Below are 25,310 nucleotides of genomic sequence, written 5' to 3' on the forward strand. Positions count from 1 at the left end.
AATGCACACATCCCAGAGAAATTTTGCAGAGTGCTTCTGTTTGGTTTTTATGTGAAGATATTTCCTTTTTCACCATAGGTCTCAAAGCCCTCCAAATGTCCTCTTGCAGATTCTTCAAAGAGTGTTTCAAAACTGATCAATCAAAAGAATGCTTCAATTCTCTGAGTTGAATGCACATATCATTAAGAATTTGCTCAGAATGCTTCCGTCCGGTTTTTATGTGAAGATTTCTCCTTTTCCTGCATTGGACGAAATGATCTCAAACATGCAGTTACAGAGTCTACAAAAAGACTGCTTCAAATCTGCTCAACCACAAGAAAGCTTCAACTCTCTGAGATGAATGCACACATCACAAATAAATTTTGCAGGATGCTTCTGTGTAGTTTTTATGTGAAGATACTTGCTTTTTCACCATAGGTCTCAAAGACCTCCAAATGTCCAGTTGTAGATACTTCAAACACCGTGTTTCAAAACTGCTCAATCAAAAGAAAGTTTAAACTCTGTGAGTTGAATGCACATGTCACTAAGTAGTTGTTGAGAAAGCTTCTGTCTAGTTTTTATATGAAGATAATTCTTTTTCTCGCAATGGACGCAGACATCTCAAATATCCACTTGCAGATTCTAGGAAAAGACTTGTTCAAATCTGCTCAACAAAATAAAAGCTTCAACTCTGTGAGATGAATGCACACATCATAATGAAATTTCGCAGGATGCTTCCCTTTAGCTTTCATAAGAATATATTTCCTTTTTCACCATAGGCCTCAAAGCACTCCAAGTGTCCAGTTGCAGATTCTTTTAACAGAGAGTTTCGAAACTGTTCAAGCAAAAGAAAGGCTGACCTCCATGAGATGAATGCACACATCACAAAAGAGTTGCTCAGAATGCTTCCGTCTAGTTTCTAAGTGAACATAATTCCTTTTAATGAATTGGAAGAAAAGATCTCAAATATCCACTTGCAGATTGTAGAAAAAACATTTTCAAATCTGCTCAACCATAGGAGAGGTTTATCCCTGTGAAACGAATGCACACATCACAAATAAATTTCACAGAATTATTCTGTGTAGTTTTAATATGAAGATATTTCCTTTTACATCATTGCCCTCAAAGCACTCCAAATGTCAACTTGCAGATTCTTCAAACACCGTGTTTCAAAACTGCTGAATCAAAAGAAATGTCCAAATCTGTGAGTTGAATGCACGTATCACTAAGAAGTTTCTCAGAATGCCTATGTGAACTTTTTAAGTGAAGATATTTCCTTTTCCCCCATTGGACGCAATGATCTCAAATATCCTCTTGCAGACAATATATAAAGCCTTTTTCATATATGCTCAACAAAAGAAAGCTTCACCTCTGTCAGATGAACGCACACATCACAAACATATTTTGCAAAATGGTTCTGTGTAGTATTAATGTGAAGATATTTCCTTTTTGACCATAGATCTCAAGGCACTCCAATTGTAACCTTGCAGAATCTTGACAGAAAGTGTTTCAAAACTGCTCAATCAAAAGTAATTTTCAACTCTGTGAGTGGAATACACGCATCACTAAGAAGTTGCTATGAAGGCTTCCGTCTAGTTTTTATGTGAAGATAAATCCGGTTCCCCATTGGACGTAAAGATCTCAAATATCCACTTGCAGATTCTCCAAAAGGAAAGCTTCAAATCTGCTCAACCAAAAGAAAGCTTCAACACTGTGAGAAGAATGCACACATCACAAAGAAATTTCACAGAATGCTTTTCTGTAGCTTTTATGTGAACATATTTCCCATTTCAACATAGGCCTCAAAGCGCTCCAAATGTCCACTTGCAGATTCTTCAAACAGAGTGTATCAAAACTGCTGGATCAAAAGCAGGGTTCACCTTATCACTTGAATGCATGTATCACTAAGAATTTGTTCAGGATCTTCTGCCTAGTTTTTATGAGATGATATTTCCTTTTTCTCGCACTGGACGAAAAGATCTCATATATCCACCTGCAGATTCTACAAAAAGACTGTTTCAAATCTGCTCAACCAAAAGGAAACTTGAACTCTGTGAGATGAATGCATACTTCACAAAGTAATTTCCCAGAATGCTTCTGAGTACTTTTCACGTGAAGATATTTAATTTTTCACCATAGGCCTCAATGCACTCCAAATGTCCACTTCCAGATTCTTCTGATAGTTTCAAAACTGCTCCATCAAAAGACAGTTTCAACTCTGTGAGTGGAATGCACATATCACTAAGAAGTTGTTCAGAATGCTTCTCTCTAGGTGTTATGTGAAGATAATTCCTTTCACCGCATTGGAAGAAAAGATTTCAAATTTGCACTGGCAGATTCTAGAAAAAGACTGTTTCATATCTGCTTAACCAAAAGAAAGCTTCCACTATGTGAGATGAAGGCACACATCACAAGGAAATTTCGCAAGATGCTCCCGTGTATCATTTTGGTGAAGACATATGATTTTACACCATAGGCCACAAAGCAGTCCAAATGCCCATTTGCAGATGCTTCAAACAGAGAGTTTCAAAACTGCTCAATCAACAGAAAGGCTCAACTCTGTGAGTTGAATGCACCCATCACTAAGATGTTGCTCAGAATGCTTCAGTTTAGTTTTTAAGTGAAGTTATTTCCTTTTCAGCATTGGATGAAAAGATCTCAAATATCCACTTGCAGATTGTACAAAAGGACTATTTCAAATCTGTTCAACCAAAGGAAAGCTTCAACTCTGAGAGTTGAATGCCCACATGACCAAGAAGTTGCTCAGAATGCTTCTGTCTAGTTTTTATGTGAAGATATTTCCTTTTCCCACATTGGACGAAAAGATCTCAAATAACCACTTGCAGATTCTACAAAAAAACGGTTTCAAATCTGCTGAACCAAAAAGAAAAGCTTCAACTCAGAGAAGAATGCACACATCCCAGAGAAATTTTGCAGAGTGCTTCTGTTTGGTTTTTATGTGAAGATATTTCCTTTTTCACCATAGGTCTCAAAGCCCTCCAAATGTCCTCTTGCAGATTCTTCAAAGAGTGTTTCAAAACTGATCAATCAAAAGAATGCTTCAATTCTCTGAGTTGAATGCACATATCATTAAGAATTTGCTCAGAATGCTTCCGTCCGGTTTTTATGTGAAGATTTCTCCTTTTCCTGCATTGGACGAAATGATCTCAAACATGCAGTTACAGAGTCTACAAAAAGACTGCTTCAAATCTGCTCAACCACAAGAAAGCTTCAACTCTCTGAGATGAATGCACACATCACAAATAAATTTTGCAGGATGCTTCTGTGTAGTTTTTATGTGAAGATACTTGCTTTTTCACCATAGGTCTCAAAGACCTCCAAATGTCCAGTTGTAGATACTTCAAACACCGTGTTTCAAAACTGCTCAATCAAAAGAAAGTTTAAACTCTGTGAGTTGAATGCACATGTCACTAAGTAGTTGTTGAGAAAGCTTCTGTCTAGTTTTTATATGAAGATAATTCTTTTTCTCGCAATGGACGCAGACATCTCAAATATCCACTTGCAGATTCTAGGAAAAGACTTGTTCAAATCTGCTCAACAAAATAAAAGCTTCAACTCTGTGAGATGAATGCACACATCATAATGAAATTTCGCAGGATGCTTCCCTTTAGCTTTCATAAGAATATATTTCCTTTTTCACCATAGGCCTCAAAGCACTCCAAGTGTCCAGTTGCAGATTCTTTTAACAGAGAGTTTCGAAACTGTTCAAGCAAAAGAAAGGCTGACCTCCATGAGATGAATGCACACATCACAAAAGAGTTGCTCAGAATGCTTCCGTCTAGTTTCTAAGTGAACATAATTCCTTTTAATGAATTGGAAGAAAAGATCTCAAATATCCACTTGCAGATTGTAGAAAAAACATTTTCAAATCTGCTCAACCATAGGAGAGGTTTATCCCTGTGAAACGAATGCACACATCACAAATAAATTTCACAGAATTATTCTGTGTAGTTTTAATATGAAGATATTTCCTTTTACATCATTGCCCTCAAAGCACTCCAAATGTCAACTTGCAGATTCTTCAAACACCGTGTTTCAAAACTGCTGAATCAAAAGAAATGTCCAAATCTGTGAGTTGAATGCACGTATCACTAAGAAGTTTCTCAGAATGCCTATGTGAACTTTTTAAGTGAAGATATTTCCTTTTCCCCCATTGGACGCAATGATCTCAAATATCCTCTTGCAGACAATATATAAAGCCTTTTTCATATATGCTCAACAAAAGAAAGCTTCACCTCTGTCAGATGAACGCACACATCACAAACATATTTTGCAAAATGGTTCTGTGTAGTATTAATGTGAAGATATTTCCTTTTTGACCATAGATCTCAAGGCACTCCAATTGTAACCTTGCAGAATCTTGACAAAAAGTGTTTCAAAACTGCTCAATCAAAAGTAATTTTCAACTCTGTGAGTGGAATACACGCATCACTAAGAAGTTGCTATGAAGGCTTCCGTCTAGTTTTTATGTGAAGATAAATCCGGTTCCCCATTGGACGTAAAGATCTCAAATATCCACTTGCAGATTCTCCAAAAGGAAAGCTTCAAATCTGCTCAACCAAAAGAAAGCTTCAACACTGTGAGAAGAATGCACACATCACAAAGAAATTTCACAGAATGCTTTTCTGTAGCTTTTATGTGAACATATTTCCCATTTCAACATAGGCCTCAAAGCGCTCCAAATGTCCACTTGCAGATTCTTCAAACAGAGTGTATCAAAACTGCTGGATCAAAAGCAGGGTTCACCTTATCACTTGAATGCATGTATCACTAAGAATTTGTTCAGGATCTTCTGCCTAGTTTTTATGAGATGATATTTCCTTTTTCTCGCACTGGACGAAAAGATCTCATATATCCACCTGCAGATTCTACAAAAAGACTGTTTCAAATCTGCTCAACCAAAAGGAAACTTGAACTCTGTGAGATGAATGCATACTTCACAAAGTAATTTCCCAGAATGCTTCTGAGTACTTTTCACGTGAAGATATTTAATTTTTCACCATAGGCCTCAAAGCATTCCAAATGTCCACTTCCAGATTCTTCTGATAGTTTCAAAACTGCTCCATCAAAAGACAGTTTCAACTCTGTGAGTGGAATGCACATATCACTAAGAAGTTGTTCAGAATGCTTCTCTCTAGGTGTTATGTGAAGATAATTCCTTTCACCGCATTGGAAGAAAAGATTTCAAATTTGCACTGGCAGATTCTAGAAAAAGACTGTTTCATATCTGCTTAACCAAAAGAAAGCTTCCACTATGTGAGATGAAGGCACACATCACAAGGAAATTTCGCAAGATGCTCCCATGTATCATTTTGGTGAAGACATATGATTTTACACCATAGGCCACAAAGCAGTCCAAACGCCCATTTGCAGATGCTTCAAACAGAGAGTTTCAAAACTGCTCAATCAACAGAAAGGCTCAACTCTGTGAGTTGAATGCACCCATCACTAAGATGTTGCTCAGAATGCTTCAGTTTAGTTTTTAAGTGAAGTTATTTCCTTTTCAGCATTGGATGAAAAGATCTCAAATATCCACTTGCAGATTGTACAAAAGGACTATTTCAAATCTGTTCAACCAAAGGAAAGCTTCAACTCTGAGAGTTGAATGCCCACATCACCAAGAAGTTGCTCAGAATGCTTCTGTCTAGTTTTTATGTGAAGATATTTCCTTTTCCCACATTGGACGAAAAGATCTCAAATAACCACTTGCAGATTCTACAAAAAAACGGTTTCAAATCTGCTGAACCAAAAAGAAAAGCTTCAACTCAGAGAAGAATGCACACATCCCAGAGAAATTTTGCAGAGTGCTTCTGTTTGGTTTTTATGTGAAGATATTTCCTTTTTCACCATAGGTCTCAAAGCCCTCCAAATGTCCTCTTGCAGATTCTTCAAAGAGTGTTTCAAAACTGATCAATCAAAAGAATGCTTCAATTCTCTGAGTTGAATGCACATATCATTAAGAATTTGCTCAGAATGCTTCCGTCCGGTTTTTATGTGAAGATTTCTCCTTTTCCTGCATTGGACGAAATGATCTCAAACATGCAGTTACAGAGTCTACAAAAAGACTGCTTCAAATCTGCTCAACCACAAGAAAGCTTCAACTCTCTGAGATGAATGCACACATCACAAATAAATTTTGCAGGATGCTTCTGTGTAGTTTTTATGTGAAGATACTTGCTTTTTCACCATAGGTCTCAAAGACCTCCAAATGTCCAGTTGTAGATACTTCAAACACCGTGTTTCAAAACTGCTCAATCAAAAGAAAGTTTAAACTCTGTGAGTTGAATGCACATGTCACTAAGTAGTTGTTGAGAAAGCTTCTGTCTAGTTTTTATATGAAGATAATTCTTTTTCTCGCAATGGACGCAGACATCTCAAATATCCACTTGCAGATTCTAGGAAAAGACTTGTTCAAATCTGCTCAACAAAATAAAAGCTTCAACTCTGTGAGATGAATGCACACATCATAATGAAATTTCGCAGGATGCTTCCCTTTAGCTTTCATAAGAATATATTTCCTTTTTCACCATAGGCCTCAAAGCACTCCAAGTGTCCAGTTGCAGATTCTTTTAACAGAGAGTTTCGAAACTGTTCAAGCAAAAGAAAGGCTGACCTCCATGAGATGAATGCACACATCACAAAAGAGTTGCTCAGAATGCTTCCGTCTAGTTTCTAAGTGAACATAATTCCTTTTAATGAATTGGAAGAAAAGATCTCAAATATCCACTTGCAGATTGTAGAAAAAACATTTTCAAATCTGCTCAACCATAGGAGAGGTTTATCCCTGTGAAACGAATGCACACATCACAAATAAATTTCACAGAATTATTCTGTGTAGTTTTAATATGAAGATATTTCCTTTTACATCATTGCCCTCAAAGCACTCCAAATGTCAACTTGCAGATTCTTCAAACACCGTGTTTCAAAACTGCTGAATCAAAAGAAATGTCCAAATCTGTGAGTTGAATGCACGTATCACTAAGAAGTTTCTCAGAATGCCTATGTGAACTTTTTAAGTGAAGATATTTCCTTTTCCCCCATTGGACGCAATGATCTCAAATATCCTCTTGCAGACAATATATAAAGCCTTTTTCATATATGCTCAACAAAAGAAAGCTTCACCTCTGTCAGATGAACGCACACATCACAAACATATTTTGCAAAATGGTTCTGTGTAGTATTAATGTGAAGATATTTCCTTTTTGACCATAGATCTCAAGGCACTCCAATTGTAACCTTGCAGAATCTTGACAAAAAGTGTTTCAAAACTGCTCAATCAAAAGTAATTTTCAACTCTGTGAGTGGAATACACGCATCACTAAGAAGTTGCTATGAAGGCTTCCGTCTAGTTTTTATGTGAAGATAAATCCGGTTCCCCATTGGACGTAAAGATCTCAAATATCCACTTGCAGATTCTCCAAAAGGAAAGCTTCAAATCTGCTCAACCAAAAGAAAGCTTCAACACTGTGAGAAGAATGCACACATCACAAAGAAATTTCACAGAATGCTTTTCTGTAGCTTTTATGTGAACATATTTCCCATTTCAACATAGGCCTCAAAGCGCTCCAAATGTCCACTTGCAGATTCTTCAAACAGAGTGTATCAAAACTGCTGGATCAAAAGCAGGGTTCACCTTATCACTTGAATGCATGTATCACTAAGAATTTGTTCAGGATCTTCTGCCTAGTTTTTATGAGATGATATTTCCTTTTTCTCGCACTGGACGAAAAGATCTCATATATCCACCTGCAGATTCTACAAAAAGACTGTTTCAAATCTGCTCAACCAAAAGGAAACTTGAACTCTGTGAGATGAATGCATACTTCACAAAGTAATTTCCCAGAATGCTTCTGAGTACTTTTCACGTGAAGATATTTAATTTTTCACCATAGGCCTCAAAGCATTCCAAATGTCCACTTCCAGATTCTTCTGATAGTTTCAAAACTGCTCCATCAAAAGACAGTTTCAACTCTGTGAGTGGAATGCACATATCACTAAGAAGTTGTTCAGAATGCTTCTCTCTAGGTGTTATGTGAAGATAATTCCTTTCACCGCATTGGAAGAAAAGATTTCAAATTTGCACTGGCAGATTCTAGAAAAAGACTGTTTCATATCTGCTTAACCAAAAGAAAGCTTCCACTATGTGAGATGAAGGCACACATCACAAGGAAATTTCGCAAGATGCTCCCGTGTATCATTTTGGTGAAGACATATGATTTTACACCATAGGCCACAAAGCAGTCCAAATGCCCATTTGCAGATGCTTCAAACAGAGAGTTTCAAAACTGCTCAATCAACAGAAAGGCTCAACTCTGTGAGTTGAATGCACCCATCACTAAGATGTTGCTCAGAATGCTTCAGTTTAGTTTTTAAGTGAAGTTATTTCCTTTTCAGCATTGGATGAAAAGATCTCAAATATCCACTTGCAGATTGTACAAAAGGACTATTTCAAATCTGTTCAACCAAAGGAAAGCTTCAACTCTGAGAGTTGAATGCCCACATGACCAAGAAGTTGCTCAGAATGCTTCTGTCTAGTTTTTATGTGAAGATATTTCCTTTTCCCACATTGGACGAAAAGATCTCAAATAACCACTTGCAGATTCTACAAAAAAACGGTTTCAAATCTGCTGAACCAAAAAGAAAAGCTTCAACTCAGAGAAGAATGCACACATCCCAGAGAAATTTTGCAGAGTGCTTCTGTTTGGTTTTTATGTGAAGATATTTCCTTTTTCACCATAGGTCTCAAAGCCCTCCAAATGTCCTCTTGCAGATTCTTCAAAGAGTGTTTCAAAACTGATCAATCAAAAGAATGCTTCAATTCTCTGAGTTGAATGCACATATCATTAAGAATTTGCTCAGAATGCTTCCGTCCGGTTTTTATGTGAAGATTTCTCCTTTTCCTGCATTGGACGAAATGATCTCAAACATGCAGTTACAGAGTCTACAAAAAGACTGCTTCAAATCTGCTCAACCACAAGAAAGCTTCAACTCTCTGAGATGAATGCACACATCACAAATAAATTTTGCAGGATGCTTCTGTGTAGTTTTTATGTGAAGATACTTGCTTTTTCACCATAGGTCTCAAAGACCTCCAAATGTCCAGTTGTAGATACTTCAAACACCGTGTTTCAAAACTGCTCAATCAAAAGAAAGTTTAAACTCTGTGAGTTGAATGCACATGTCACTAAGTAGTTTGTTGAGAAAGCTTCTGTCTAGTTTTTATATGAAGATAATTCTTTTTCTCGCAATGGACGCAGACATCTCAAATATCCACTTGCAGATTCCAGGAAAAGACTTGTTCAAATCTGCTCAACAAAATAAAAGCTTCAACTCTGTGAGATGAATGCACACATCATAATGAAATTTCGCAGGATGCTTCCCTTTAGCTTTCATAAGAATATATTTCCTTTTTCACCATAGGCCTCAAAGCACTCCAAGTGTCCAGTTGCAGATTCTTTTAACAGAGAGTTTCGAAACTGTTCAAGCAAAAGAAAGGCTGACCTCCATGAGATGAATGCACACATCACAAAAGAGTTGCTCAGAATGCTTCCGTCTAGTTTCTAAGTGAACATAATTCCTTTTAATGAATTGGAAGAAAAGATCTCAAATATCCACTTGCAGATTGTAGAAAAAACATTTTCAAATCTGCTCAACCATAGGAGAGGTTTATCCCTGTGAAACGAATGCACACATCACAAATAAATTTCACAGAATTATTCTGTGTAGTTTTAATATGAAGATATTTCCTTTTACATCATTGCCCTCAAAGCACTCCAAATGTCAACTTGCAGATTCTTCAAACACCGTGTTTCAAAACTGCTGAATCAAAAGAAATGTCCAAATCTGTGAGTTGAATGCACGTATCACTAAGAAGTTTCTCAGAATGCCTATGTGAACTTTTTAAGTGAAGATATTTCCTTTTCCCCCATTGGACGCAATGATCTCAAATATCCTCTTGCAGACAATATATAAAGCCTTTTTCATATATGCTCAACAAAAGAAAGCTTCACCTCTGTCAGATGAACGCACACATCACAAACATATTTTGCAAAATGGTTCTGTGTAGTATTAATGTGAAGATATTTCCTTTTTGACCATAGATCTCAAGGCACTCCAATTGTAACCTTGCAGAATCTTGACAAAAAGTGTTTCAAAACTGCTCAATCAAAAGTAATTTTCAACTCTGTGAGTGGAATACACGCATCACTAAGAAGTTGCTATGAAGGCTTCCGTCTAGTTTTTATGTGAAGATAAATCCGGTTCCCCATTGGACGTAAAGATCTCAAATATCCACTTGCAGATTCTCCAAAAGGAAAGCTTCAAATCTGCTCAACCAAAAGAAAGCTTCAACACTGTGAGAAGAATGCACACATCACAAAGAAATTTCACAGAATGCTTTTCTGTAGCTTTTATGTGAACATATTTCCCATTTCAACATAGGCCTCAAAGCGCTCCAAATGTCCACTTGCAGATTCTTCAAACAGAGTGTATCAAAACTGCTGGATCAAAAGCAGGGTTCACCTTATCACTTGAATGCATGTATCACTAAGAATTTGTTCAGGATCTTCTGCCTAGTTTTTATGAGATGATATTTCCTTTTTCTCGCACTGGACGAAAAGATCTCATATATCCACCTGCAGATTCTACAAAAAGACTGTTTCAAATCTGCTCAACCAAAAGGAAACTTGAACTCTGTGAGATGAATGCATACTTCACAAAGTAATTTCCCAGAATGCTTCTGAGTACTTTTCACGTGAAGATATTTAATTTTTCACCATAGGCCTCAAAGCATTCCAAATGTCCACTTCCAGATTCTTCTGATAGTTTCAAAACTGCTCCATCAAAAGACAGTTTCAACTCTGTGAGTGGAATGCACATATCACTAAGAAGTTGTTCAGAATGCTTCTCTCTAGGTGTTATGTGAAGATAATTCCTTTCACCGCACTGGAAGAAAAGATTTCAAATTTGCACTGGCAGATTCTAGAAAAAGACTGTTTCATATCTGCTTAACCAAAAGAAAGCTTCCACTATGTGAGATGAAGGCACACATCACAAGGAAATTTCGCAAGATGCTCCCGTGTATCATTTTGGTGAAGACATATGATTTTACACCATAGGCCACAAAGCAGTCCAAACGCCCATTTGCAGATGCTTCAAACAGAGAGTTTCAAAACTGTTCAATCAACAGAAAGGCTCAACTCTGTGAGTTGAATGCACCCATCACTAAGATGTTGCTCAGAATGCTTCAGTTTAGTTTTTAAGTGAAGTTATTTCCTTTTCAGCATTGGATGAAATGATCTCAAATATCCACTTGCAGATTGTACAAAAGGACTATTTCAAATCTGTTCAACCAAAGGAAAGCTTCAACTCTGAGAGTTGAATGCCCACATGACCAAGAAGTTGCTCAGAATGCTTCTGTCTAGTTTTTATGTGAAGATATTTCCTTTTCCCACATTGGACGAAAAGATCTCAAATAACCACTTGCAGATTCTACAAAAAAACGGTTTCAAATCTGCTGAACCAAAAAGAAAAGCTTCAACTCAGAGAAGAATGCACACATCCCAGAGAAATTTTGCAGAGTGCTTCTGTTTGGTTTTTATGTGAAGATATTTCCTTTTTCACCATAGGTCTCAAAGCCCTCCAAATGTCCTCTTGCAGATTCTTCAAAGAGTGTTTCAAAACTGATCAATCAAAAGAATGCTTCAATTCTCTGAGTTGAATGCACATATCATTAAGAATTTGCTCAGAATGCTTCCGTCCGGTTTTTATGTGAAGATTTCTCCTTTTCCTGCATTGGACGAAATGATCTCAAACATGCAGTTACAGAGTCTACAAAAAGACTGCTTCAAATCTGCTCAACCACAAGAAAGCTTCAACTCTCTGAGATGAATGCACACATCACAAATAAATTTTGCAGGATGCTTCTGTGTAGTTTTTATGTGAAGATACTTGCTTTTTCACCATAGGTCTCAAAGACCTCCAAATGTCCAGTTGTAGATACTTCAAACACCGTGTTTCAAAACTGCTCAATCAAAAGAAAGTTTAAACTCTGTGAGTTGAATGCACATGTCACTAAGTAGTTGTTGAGAAAGCTTCTGTCTAGTTTTTATATGAAGATAATTCTTTTTCTCGCAATGGACGCAGACATCTCAAATATCCACTTGCAGATTCTAGGAAAAGACTTGTTCAAATCTGCTCAACAAAATAAAAGCTTCAACTCTGTGAGATGAATGCACACATCATAATGAAATTTCGCAGGATGCTTCCCTTTAGCTTTCATAAGAATATATTTCCTTTTTCACCATAGGCCTCAAAGCACTCCAAGTGTCCAGTTGCAGATTCTTTTAACAGAGAGTTTCGAAACTGTTCAAGCAAAAGAAAGGCTGACCTCCATGAGATGAATGCACACATCACAAAAGAGTTGCTCAGAATGCTTCCGTCTAGTTTCTAAGTGAACATAATTCCTTTTAATGAATTGGAAGAAAAGATCTCAAATATCCACTTGCAGATTGTAGAAAAAACATTTTCAAATCTGCTCAACCATAGGAGAGGTTTATCCCTGTGAAACGAATGCACACATCACAACTAAATTTCACAGAATTATTCTGTGTAGTTTTAATATGAAGATATTTCCTTTTACATCATTGCCCTCAAAGCACTCCAAATGTCAACTTGCAGATTCTTCAAACACCGTGTTTCAAAACTGCTGAATCAAAAGAAATGTCCAAATCTGTGAGTTGAATGCACGTATCACTAAGAAGTTTCTCAGAATGCCTATGTGAACTTTTTAAGTGAAGATATTTCCTTTTCCCCCATTGGACGCAATGATCTCAAATATCCTCTTGCAGACAATATATAAAGCCTTTTTCATATATGCTCAACAAAAGAAAGCTTCACCTCTGTCAGATGAACGCACACATCACAAACATATTTTGCAAAATGGTTCTGTGTAGTATTAATGTGAAGATATTTCCTTTTTGACCATAGATCTCAAGGCACTCCAATTGTAACCTTGCAGAATCTTGACAAAAAGTGTTTCAAAACTGCTCAATCAAAAGTAATTTTCAACTCTGTGAGTGGAATACACGCATCACTAAGAAGTTGCTATGAAGGCTTCCGTCTAGTTTTTATGTGAAGATAAATCCGGTTCCCCATTGGACGTAAAGATCTCAAATATCCACTTGCAGATTCTCCAAAAGGAAAGCTTCAAATCTGCTCAACCAAAAGAAAGCTTCAACACTGTGAGAAGAATGCACACATCACAAAGAAATTTCACAGAATGCTTTTCTGTAGCTTTTATGTGAACATATTTCCCATTTCAACATAGGCCTCAAAGCGCTCCAAATGTCCACTTGCAGATTCTTCAAACAGAGTGTATCAAAACTGCTGGATCAAAAGCAGGGTTCACCTTATCACTTGAATGCATGTATCACTAAGAATTTGTTCAGGATCTTCTGCCTAGTTTTTATGAGATGATATTTCCTTTTTCTCGCACTGGACGAAAAGATCTCATATATCCACCTGCAGATTCTACAAAAAGACTGTTTCAAATCTGCTCAACCAAAAGGAAACTTGAACTCTGTGAGATGAATGCATACTTCACAAAGTAATTTCCCAGAATGCTTCTGAGTACTTTTCACGTGAAGATATTTAATTTTTCACCATAGGCCTCAAAGCATTCCAAATGTCCACTTCCAGATTCTTCTGATAGTTTCAAAACTGCTCCATCAAAAGACAGTTTCAACTCTGTGAGTGGAATGCACATATCACTAAGAAGTTGTTCAGAATGCTTCTCTCTAGGTGTTATGTGAAGATAATTCCTTTCACCGCATTGGAAGAAAAGATTTCAAATTTGCACTGGCAGATTCTAGAAAAAGACTGTTTCATATCTGCTTAACCAAAAGAAAGCTTCCACTATGTGAGATGAAGGCACACATCACAAGGAAATTTCGCAAGATGCTCCCGTGTATCATTTTGGTGAAGACATATGATTTTACACCATAGGCCACAAAGCAGTCCAAACGCCCATTTGCAGATGCTTCAAACAGAGAGTTTCAAAACTGTTCAATCAACAGAAAGGCTCAACTCTGTGAGTTGAATGCACCCATCACTAAGATGTTGCTCAGAATGCTTCAGTTTAGTTTTTAAGTGAAGTTATTTCCTTTTCAGCATTGGATGAAAAGATCTCAAATATCCACTTGCAGATTGTACAAAAGGACTATTTCAAATCTGTTCAACCAAAGGAAAGCTTCAACTCTGAGAGTTGAATGCCCACATGACCAAGAAGTTGCTCAGAATGCTTCTGTCTAGTTTTTATGTGAAGATATTTCCTTTTCCCACATTGGACGAAAAGATCTCAAATAACCACTTGCAGATTCTACAAAAAAACGGTTTCAAATCTGCTGAACCAAAAAGAAAAGCTTCAACTCAGAGAAGAATGCACACATCCCAGAGAAATTTTGCAGAGTGCTTCTGTTTGGTTTTTATGTGAAGATATTTCCTTTTTCACCATAGGTCTCAAAGCCCTCCAAATGTCCTCTTGCAGATTCTTCAAAGAGTGTTTCAAAACTGATCAATCAAAAGAATGCTTCAATTCTCTGAGTTGAATGCACATATCATTAAGAATTTGCTCAGAATGCTTCCGTCCGGTTTTTATGTGAAGATTTCTCCTTTTCCTGCATTGGACGAAATGATCTCAAACATGCAGTTACAGAGTCTACAAAAAGACTGCTTCAAATCTGCTCAACCACAAGAAAGCTTCAACTCTCTGAGATGAATGCACACATCACAAATAAATTTTGCAGGATGCTTCTGTGTAGTTTTTATGTGAAGATACTTGCTTTTTCACCATAGGTCTCAAAGACCTCCAAATGTCCAGTTGTAGATACTTCAAACACCGTGTTTCAAAACTGCTCAATCAAAAGAAAGTTTAAACTCTGTGAGTTGAATGCACATGTCACTAAGTAGTTGTTGAGAAAGCTTCTGTCTAGTTTTTATATGAAGATAATTCTTTTTCTCGCAATGGACGCAGACATCTCAAATATCCACTTGCAGATTCTAGGAAAAGACTTGTTCAAATCTGCTCAACAAAATAAAAGCTTCAACTCTGTGAGATGAATGCACACATCATAATGAAATTTCGCAGGATGCTTCCCTTTAGCTTTCATAAGAATATATTTCCTTTTTCACCATAGGCCTCAAAGCACTCCAAGTGTCCAGTTGCAGATTCTTTTAACAGAGAGTTTCGAAACTGTTCAAGCAAAAGAAAGGCTGACCTCCATGAGATGAATGCACACATCACAAAAGAGTTGCTCAGAATGCTTCCGTCTAGTTTCTAAGTGAACATAATTCCTTTTAATGAATTGGAAGAAAAGATCTCAAATATCCACTTGCAGATTGTAGAAAAAACATTTTCAAATCTGCTCAACCATAGGAGAGGTTTATCCCTGTGAAACGAATGCACACATCACAAATAAATTTCACAGAATTATTCTGTGTAGTTTTAATATGAAGATATTTCCTTTTACATCATTGCCCTCAAAGCACTCCAAATGTCAACTTGCAGATTCTTCAAACACCGTGTTTCAAAACTGCTGAATCAAAAGAAATGTCCAAATCTGTGAGTTGAATGCACGTATCACTAAGAAGTTTCTCAGAATGCCTATGTGAACTTTTTAAGTGAAGATATTTCCTTTTCCCCCATTGGACGCAATGATCTCAAATATCCTCTTGCAGACAATATATAAAGCCTTTTTCATATATGCTCAACAAAAGAAAGCTTCACCTCTGTCAGATGAACGCACACATCACAAACATATTTTGCAAAATGGTTCTGTGTAGTATTAATGTGAAGATATTTCCTTTTTGACCATAGATCTCAAGGCACTCCAATTGTAACCTTGCAGAATCTTGACAAAAAGTGTTTCAAAACTGCTCAATCAAAAGTAATTTTCAACTCTGTGAGTGGAATACACGCATCACTAAGAAGTTGCTATGAAGGCTTCCGTCTAGTTTTTATGTGAAGATAAATCCGGTTCCCCATTGGACGTAAAGATCTCAAATATCCACTTGCAGATTCTCCAAAAGGAAAGCTTCAAATCTGCTCAACCAAAAGAAAGCTTCAACACTGTGAGAAGAATGCACACATCACAAAGAAATTTCACAGAATGCTTTTCTGTAGCTTTTATGTGAACATATTTCCCATTTCAACATAGGCCTCAAAGCGCTCCAAATGTCCACTTGCAGATTCTTCAAACAGAGTGTATCAAAACTGCTGGATCAAAAGCAGGGTTCACCTTATCACTTGAATGCATGTATCACTAAGAATTTGTTCAGGATCTTCTGCCTAGTTTTTATGAGATGATATTTCCTTTTTCTCGCACTGGACGAAAAGATCTCATATATCCACCTGCAGATTCTACAAAAAGACTGTTTCAAATCTGCTCAACCAAAAGGAAACTTGAACTCTGTGAGATGAATGCATACTTCACAAAGTAATTTCCCAGAATGCTTCTGAGTACTTTTCACGTGAAGATATTTAATTTTTCACCATAGGCCTCAAAGCATTCCAAATGTCCACTTCCAGATTCTTCTGATAGTTTCAAAACTGCTCCATCAAAAGACAGTTTCAACTCTGTGAGTGGAATGCACATATCACTAAGAAGTTGTTCAGAATGCTTCTCTCTAGGTGTTATGTGAAGATAATTCCTTTCACCGCACTGGAAGAAAAGATTTCAAATTTGCACTGGCAGATTCTAGAAAAAGACTGTTTCATATCTGCTTAACCAAAAGAAAGCTTCCACTATGTGAGATGAAGGCACACATCACAAGGAAATTTCGCAAGATGCTCCCGTGTATCATTTTGGTGAAGACATATGATTTTACACCATAGGCCACAAAGCAGTCCAAACGCCCATTTGCAGATGCTTCAAACAGAGAGTTTCAAAACTGTTCAATCAACAGAAAGGCTCAACTCTGTGAGTTGAATGCACCCATCACTAAGATGTTGCTCAGAATGCTTCAGTTTAGTTTTTAAGTGAAGTTATTTCCTTTTCAGCATTGGATGAAAAGATCTCAAATATCCACTTGCAGATTGTACAAAAGGACTATTTCAAATCTGTTCAACCAAAGGAAAGCTTCAACTCTGAGAGTTGAATGCCCACATCACCAAGAAGTTGCTCAGAATGCTTCTGTCTAGTTTTTATGTGAAGATATTTCCTTTTCCCACATTGGACGAAAAGATCTCAAATAACCACTTGCAGATTCTACAAAAAAACGGTTTCAAATCTGCTGAACCAAAAAGAAAAGCTTCAACTCAGAGAAGAATGCACACATCCCAGAGAAATTTTGCAGAGTGCTTCTGTTTGGTTTTTATGTGAAGATATTTCCTTTTTCACCATAGGTCTCAAAGCCCTCCAAATGTCCTCTTGCAGATTCTTCAAAGAGTGTTTCAAAACTGATCAATCAAAAGAATGCTTCAATTCTCTGAGTTGAATGCACATATCATTAAGAATTTGCTCAGAATGCTTCCGTCCGGTTTTTATGTGAAGATTTCTCCTTTTCCTGCATTGGACGAAATGATCTCAAACATGCAGTTACAGAGTCTACAAAAAGACTGCTTCAAATCTGCTCAACCACAAGAAAGCTTCAACTCTCTGAGATGAATGCACACATCACAAATAAATTTTGCAGGATGCTTCTGTGTAGTTTTTATGTGAAGATACTTGCTTTTTCACCATAGGTCTCAAAGACCTCCAAATGTCCAGTTGTAGATACTTCAAACACCGTGTTTCAAAACTGCTCAATCAAAAGAAAGTTTAAACTCTGTGAGTTGAATGCACATGTCACTAAGTAGTTGTTGAGAAAGCTTCTGTCTAGTTTTTATATGAAGATAATTCTTTTTCTCGCAATGGACGCAGACATCTCAAATATCCACTTGCAGATTCTAGGAAAAGACTTGTTCAAATCTGCTCAACAAAATAAAAGCTTCAACTCTGTGAGATGAATGCACACATCATAATGAAATTTCGCAGGATGCTTCCCTTTAGCTTTCATAAGAATATATTTCCTTTTTCACCATAGGCCTCAAAGCACTCCAAGTGTCCAGTTGCAGATTCTTTTAACAGAGAGTTTCGAAACTGTTCAAGCAAAAGAAAGGCTGACCTCCATGAGATGAATGCACACATCACAAAAGAGTTGCTCAGAATGCTTCCGTCTAGTTTCTAAGTGAACATAATTCCTTTTAATGAATTGGAAGAAAAGATCTCAAATATCCACTTGCAGATTGTAGAAAAAACATTTTCAAATCTGCTCAACCATAGGAGAGGTTTATCCCTGTGAAACGAATGCACACATCACAAATAAATTTCACAGAATTATTCTGTGTAGTTTTAATATGAAGATATTTCCTTTTACATCATTGCCCTCAAAGCACTCCAAATGTCAACTTGCAGATTCTTCAAACACCGTGTTTCAAAACTGCTGAATCAAAAGAAATGTCCAAATCTGTGAGTTGAATGCACGTATCACTAAGAAGTTTCTCAGAATGCCTATGTGAACTTTTTAAGTGAAGATATTTCCTTTTCCCCCATTGGACGCAATGATCTCAAATATCCTCTTGCAGACAATATATAAAGCCTTTTTCATATATGCTCAACAAAAGAAAGCTTCACCTCTGTCAGATGAACGCACACATCACAAACATATTTTGCAAAATGGTTCTGTGTAGTATTAATGTGAAGATATTTCCTTTTTGACCATAGATCTCAAGGCACTCCAATTGTAACCTTGCAGAATCTTGACAAAAAGTGTTTCAAAACTGCTCAATCAAAAGTAATTTTCAACTCTGTGAGTGGAATACACGCATCACTAAGAAGTTGCTATGAAGGCTTCCGTCTAGTTTTTATGTGAAGATAAATCCGGTTCCCCATTGGACGTAAAGATCTCAAATATCCACTTGCAGATTCTCCAAAAGGAAAGCTTCAAATCTGCTCAACCAAAAGAAAGCTTCAACACTGTGAGAAGAATGCACACATCACAAAGAAATTTCACAGAATGCTTTTCTGTAGCTTTTATGTGAACATATTTCCCATTTCAACATAGGCCTCAAAGCGCTCCAAATGTCCACTTGCAGATTCTTCAAACAGAGTGTATCAAAACTGCTGGATCAAAAGCAGGGTTCACCTTATCACTTGAATGCATGTATCACTAAGAATTTGTTCAGGATCTTCTGCCTAGTTTTTATGAGATGATATTTCCTTTTTCTCGCACTGGACGAAAAGATCTCATATATCCACCTGCAGATTCTACAAAAAGACTGTTTCAAATCTGCTCAACCAAAAGGAAACTTGAACTCTGTGAGATGAATGCATACTTCACAAAGTAATTTCCCAGAATGCTTCTGAGTACTTTTCACGTGAAGATATTTAATTTTTCACCATAGGCCTCAAAGCATTCCAAATGTCCACTTCCAGATTCTTCTGATAGTTTCAAAACTGCTCCACCAAAAGACAGTTTCAACTCTGTGAGTGGAATGCACATATCACTAAGAAGTTGTTCAGAATGCTTCTCTCTAGGTGTTATGTGAAGATAATTCCTTTCACCGCATTGGAAGAAAAGATTTCAAATTTGCACTGGCAGATTCTAGAAAAAGACTGTTTCATATCTGCTTAACCAAAAGAAAGCTTCCACTATGTGAGATGAAGGCACACATCACAAGGAAATTTCGCAAGATGCTCCCGTGTATCATTTTGGTGAAGACATATGATTTTACACCATAGGCCACAAAGCAGTCCAAATGCCCATTTGCAGATGCTTCAAACAGAGAGTTTCAAAACTGCTCAATCAACAGAAAGGCTCAACTCTGTGAGTTGAATGCACCCATCACTAAGATGTTGCTCAGAATGCTTCAGTTTAGTTTTTAAGTGAAGTTATTTCCTTTTCAGCATTGGATGAAAAGATCTCAAATATCCACTTGCAGATTGTACAAAAGGACTATTTCAAATCTGTTCAACCAAAGGAAAGCTTCAACTCTGAGAGTTGAATGCCCACATCACCAAGAAGTTGCTCAGAATGCTTCTGTCTAGTTTTTATGTGAAGATATTTCCTTTTCCCACATTGGACGAAAAGATCTCAAATAACCACTTGCAGATTCTACAAAAAAACGGTTTCAAATCTGCTGAACCAAAAAGAAAAGCTTCAACTCAGAGAAGAATGCACACATCCCAGAGAAATTTTGCAGAGTGCTTCTGTTTGGTTTTTATGTGAAGATATTTCCTTTTTCACCATAGGTCTCAAAGCCCTCCAAATGTCCTCTTGCAGATTCTTCAAAGAGTGTTTCAAAACTGATCAATCAAAAGAATGCTTCAATTCTCTGAGTTGAATGCACATATCATTAAGAATTTGCTCAGAATGCTTCCGTCCGGTTTTTATGTGAAGATTTCTCCTTTTCCTGCATTGGACGAAATGATCTCAAACATGCAGTTACAGAGTCTACAAAAAGACTGCTTCAAATCTGCTCAACCACAAGAAAGCTTCAACTCTCTGAGATGAATGCACACATCACAAATAAATTTTGCAGGATGCTTCTGTGTAGTTTTTATGTGAAGATACTTGCTTTTTCACCATAGGTCTCAAAGACCTCCAAATGTCCAGTTGTAGATACTTCAAACACCGTGTTTCAAAACTGCTCAATCAAAAGAAAGTTTAAACTCTGTGAGTTGAATGCACATGTCACTAAGTAGTTGTTGAGAAAGCTTCTGTCTAGTTTTTATATGAAGATAATTCTTTTTCTCGCAATGGACGCAGACATCTCAAATATCCACTTGCAGATTCTAGGAAAAGACTTGTTCAAATCTGCTCAACAAAATAAAAGCTTCAACTCTGTGAGATGAATGCACACATCATAATGAAATTTCGCAGGATGCTTCCCTTTAGCTTTCATAAGAATATATTTCCTTTTTCACCATAGGCCTCAAAGCACTCCAAGTGTCCAGTTGCAGATTCTTTTAACAGAGAGTTTCGAAACTGTTCAAGCAAAAGAAAGGCTGACCTCCATGAGATGAATGCACACATCACAAAAGAGTTGCTCAGAATGCTTCCGTCTAGTTTCTAAGTGAACATAATTCCTTTTAATGAATTGGAAGAAAAGATCTCAAATATCCACTTGCAGATTGTAGAAAAAACATTTTCAAATCTGCTCAACCATAGGAGAGGTTTATCCCTGTGAAACGAATGCACACATCACAAATAAATTTCACAGAATTATTCTGTGTAGTTTTAATATGAAGATATTTCCTTTTACATCATTGCCCTCAAAGCACTCCAAATGTCAACTTGCAGATTCTTCAAACACCGTGTTTCAAAACTGCTGAATCAAAAGAAATGTCCAAATCTGTGAGTTGAATGCACGTATCACTAAGAAGTTTCTCAGAATGCCTATGTGAACTTTTTAAGTGAAGATATTTCCTTTTCCCCCATTGGACGCAATGATCTCAAATATCCTCTTGCAGACAATATATAAAGCCTTTTTCATATATGCTCAACAAAAGAAAGCTTCACCTCTGTCAGATGAACGCACACATCACAAACATATTTTGCAAAATGGTTCTGTGTAGTATTAATGTGAAGATATTTCCTTTTTGACCATAGATCTCAAGGCACTCCAATTGTAACCTTGCAGAATCTTGACAAAAAGTGTTTCAAAACTGCTCAATCAAAAGTAATTTTCAACTCTGTGAGTGGAATACACGCATCACTAAGAAGTTGCTATGAAGGCTTCCGTCTAGTTTTTATGTGAAGATAAATCCGGTTCCCCATTGGACGTAAAGATCTCAAATATCCACTTGCAGATTCTCCAAAAGGAAAGCTTCAAATCTGCTCAACCAAAAGAAAGCTTCAACACTGTGAGAAGAATGCACACATCACAAAGAAATTTCACAGAATGCTTTTCTGTAGCTTTTATGTGAACATATTTCCCATTTCAACATAGGCCTCAAAGCGCTCCAAATGTCCACTTGCAGATTCTTCAAACAGAGTGTATCAAAACTGCTGGATCAAAAGCAGGGTTCACCTTATCACTTGAATGCATGTATCACTAAGAATTTGTTCAGGATCTTCTGCCTAGTTTTTATGAGATGATATTTCCTTTTTCTCGCACTGGACGAAAAGATCTCATATATCCACCTGCAGATTCTACAAAAAGACTGTTTCAAATCTGCTCAACCAAAAGGAAACTTGAACTCTGTGAGATGAATGCATACTTCACAAAGTAATTTCCCAGAATGCTTCTGAGTACTTTTCACGTGAAGATATTTAATTTTTCACCATAGGCCTCAAAGCATTCCAAATGTCCACTTCCAGATTCTTCTGATAGTTTCAAAACTGCTCCACCAAAAGACAGTTTCAACTCTGTGAGTGGAATGCACATATCACTAAGAAGTTGTTCAGAATGCTTCTCTCTAGGTGTTATGTGAAGATAATTCCTTTCACCGCATTGGAAGAAAAGATTTCAAATTTGCACTGGCAGATTCTAGAAAAAGACTGTTTCATATCTGCTTAACCAAAAGAAAGCTTCCACTATGTGAGATGAAGGCACACATCACAAGGAAATTTCGCAAGATGCTCCCGTGTATCATTTTGGTGAAGACATATGATTTTACACCATAGGCCACAAAGCAGTCCAAACGCCCATTTGCAGATGCTTCAAACAGAGAGTTTCAAAACTGTTCAATCAACAGAAAGGCTCAACTCTGTGAGTTGAATGCACCCATCACTAAGATGTTGCTCAGAATGCTTCAGTTTAGTTTTTAAGTGAAGTTATTTCCTTTTCAGCATTGGATGAAAAGATCTCAAATATCCACTTGCAGATTGTACAAAAGGACTATTTCAAATCTGTTCAACCAAAGGAAAGCTTCAACTCTGAGAGTTGAATGCCCACATGACCAAGAAGTTGCTCAGAATGCTTCTGTCTAGTTTTTATGTGAAGATATTTCCTTTTCCCACATTGGACGAAAAGATCTCAAATAACCACTTGCAGATTCTACAAAAAAACGGTTTCAAATCTGCTGAACCAAAAAGAAAAGCTTCAACTCAGAGAAGAATGCACACATCCCAGAGAAATTTTGCAGAGTGCTTCTGTTTGGTTTTTATGTGAAGATATTTCCTTTTTCACCATAGGTCTCAAAGCCCTCCAAATGTCCTCTTGCAGATTCTTCAAAGAGTGTTTCAAAACTGATCAATCAAAAGAATGCTTCAATTCTCTGAGTTGAATGCACATATCATTAAGAATTTGCTCAGAATGCTTCCGTCCGGTTTTTATGTGAAGATTTCTCCTTTTCCTGCATTGGACGAAATGATCTCAAACATGCAGTTACAGAGTCTACAAAAAGACTGCTTCAAATCTGCTCAACCACAAGAAAGCTTCAACTCTCTGAGATGAATGCACACATCACAAATAAATTTTGCAGGATGCTTCTGTGTAGTTTTTATGTGAAGATACTTGCTTTTTCACCATAGGTCTCAAAGACCTCCAAATGTCCAGTTGTAGATACTTCAAACACCGTGTTTCAAAACTGCTCAATCAAAAGAAAGTTTAAACTCTGTGAGTTGAATGCACATGTCACTAAGTAGTTGTTGAGAAAGCTTCTGTCTAGTTTTTATATGAAGATAATTCTTTTTCTCGCAATGGACGCAGACATCTCAAATATCCACTTGCAGATTCTAGGAAAAGACTTGTTCAAATCTGCTCAACAAAATAAAAGCTTCAACTCTGTGAGATGAATGCACACATCATAATGAAATTTCGCAGGATGCTTCCCTTTAGCTTTCATAAGAATATATTTCCTTTTTCACCATAGGCCTCAAAGCACTCCAAGTGTCCAGTTGCAGATTCTTTTAACAGAGAGTTTCGAAACTGTTCAAGCAAAAGAAAGGCTGACCTCCATGAGATGAATGCACACATCACAAAAGAGTTGCTCAGAATGCTTCCGTCTAGTTTCTAAGTGAACATAATTCCTTTTAATGAATTGGAAGAAAAGATCTCAAATATCCACTTGCAGATTGTAGAAAAAACATTTTCAAATCTGCTCAACCATAGGAGAGGTTTATCCCTGTGAAACGAATGCACACATCACAAATAAATTTCACAGAATTATTCTGTGTAGTTTTAATATGAAGATATTTCCTTTTACATCATTGCCCTCAAAGCACTCCAAATGTCAACTTGCAGATTCTTCAAACACCGTGTTTCAAAACTGCTGAATCAAAAGAAATGTCCAAATCTGTGAGTTGAATGCACGTATCACTAAGAAGTTTCTCAGAATGCCTATGTGAACTTTTTAAGTGAAGATATTTCCTTTTCCCCCATTGGACGCAATGATCTCAAATATCCTCTTGCAGACAATATATAAAGCCTTTTTCATATATGCTCAACAAAAGAAAGCTTCACCTCTGTCAGATGAACGCACACATCACAAACATATTTTGCAAAATGGTTCTGTGTAGTATTAATGTGAAGATATTTCCTTTTTGACCATAGATCTCAAGGCACTCCAATTGTAACCTTGCAGAATCTTGACAAAAAGTGTTTCAAAACTGCTCAATCAAAAGTAATTTTCAACTCTGTGAGTGGAATACACGCATCACTAAGAAGTTGCTATGAAGGCTTCCGTCTAGTTTTTATGTGAAGATAAATCCGGTTCCCCATTGGACGTAAAGATCTCAAATATCCACTTGCAGATTCTCCAAAAGGAAAGCTTCAAATCTGCTCAACCAAAAGAAAGCTTCAACACTGTGAGAAGAATGCACACATCACAAAGAAATTTCACAGAATGCTTTTCTGTAGCTTTTATGTGAACATATTTCCCATTTCAACATAGGCCTCAAAGCGCTCCAAATGTCCACTTGCAGATTCTTCAAACAGAGTGTATCAAAACTGCTGGATCAAAAGCAGGGTTCACCTTATCACTTGAATGCATGTATCACTAAGAATTTGTTCAGGATCTTCTGCCTAGTTTTTATGAGATGATATTTCCTTTTTCTCGCACTGGACGAAAAGATCTCATATATCCACCTGCAGATTCTACAAAAAGACTGTTTCAAATCTGCTCAACCAAAAGGAAACTTGAACTCTGTGAGATGAATGCATACTTCACAAAGTAATTTCCCAGAATGCTTCTGAGTACTTTTCACGTGAAGATATTTAATTTTTCACCATAGGCCTCAAAGCATTCCAAATGTCCACTTCCAGATTCTTCTGATAGTTTCAAAACTGCTCCACCAAAAGACAGTTTCAACTCTGTGAGTGGAATGCA

This window comes from Symphalangus syndactylus, chromosome Y, assembly GCF_028878055.3.
Source record: "Symphalangus syndactylus isolate Jambi chromosome Y, NHGRI_mSymSyn1-v2.1_pri, whole genome shotgun sequence".
NCBI classification, from domain to species: domain Eukaryota; kingdom Metazoa; phylum Chordata; class Mammalia; order Primates; family Hylobatidae; genus Symphalangus; species Symphalangus syndactylus.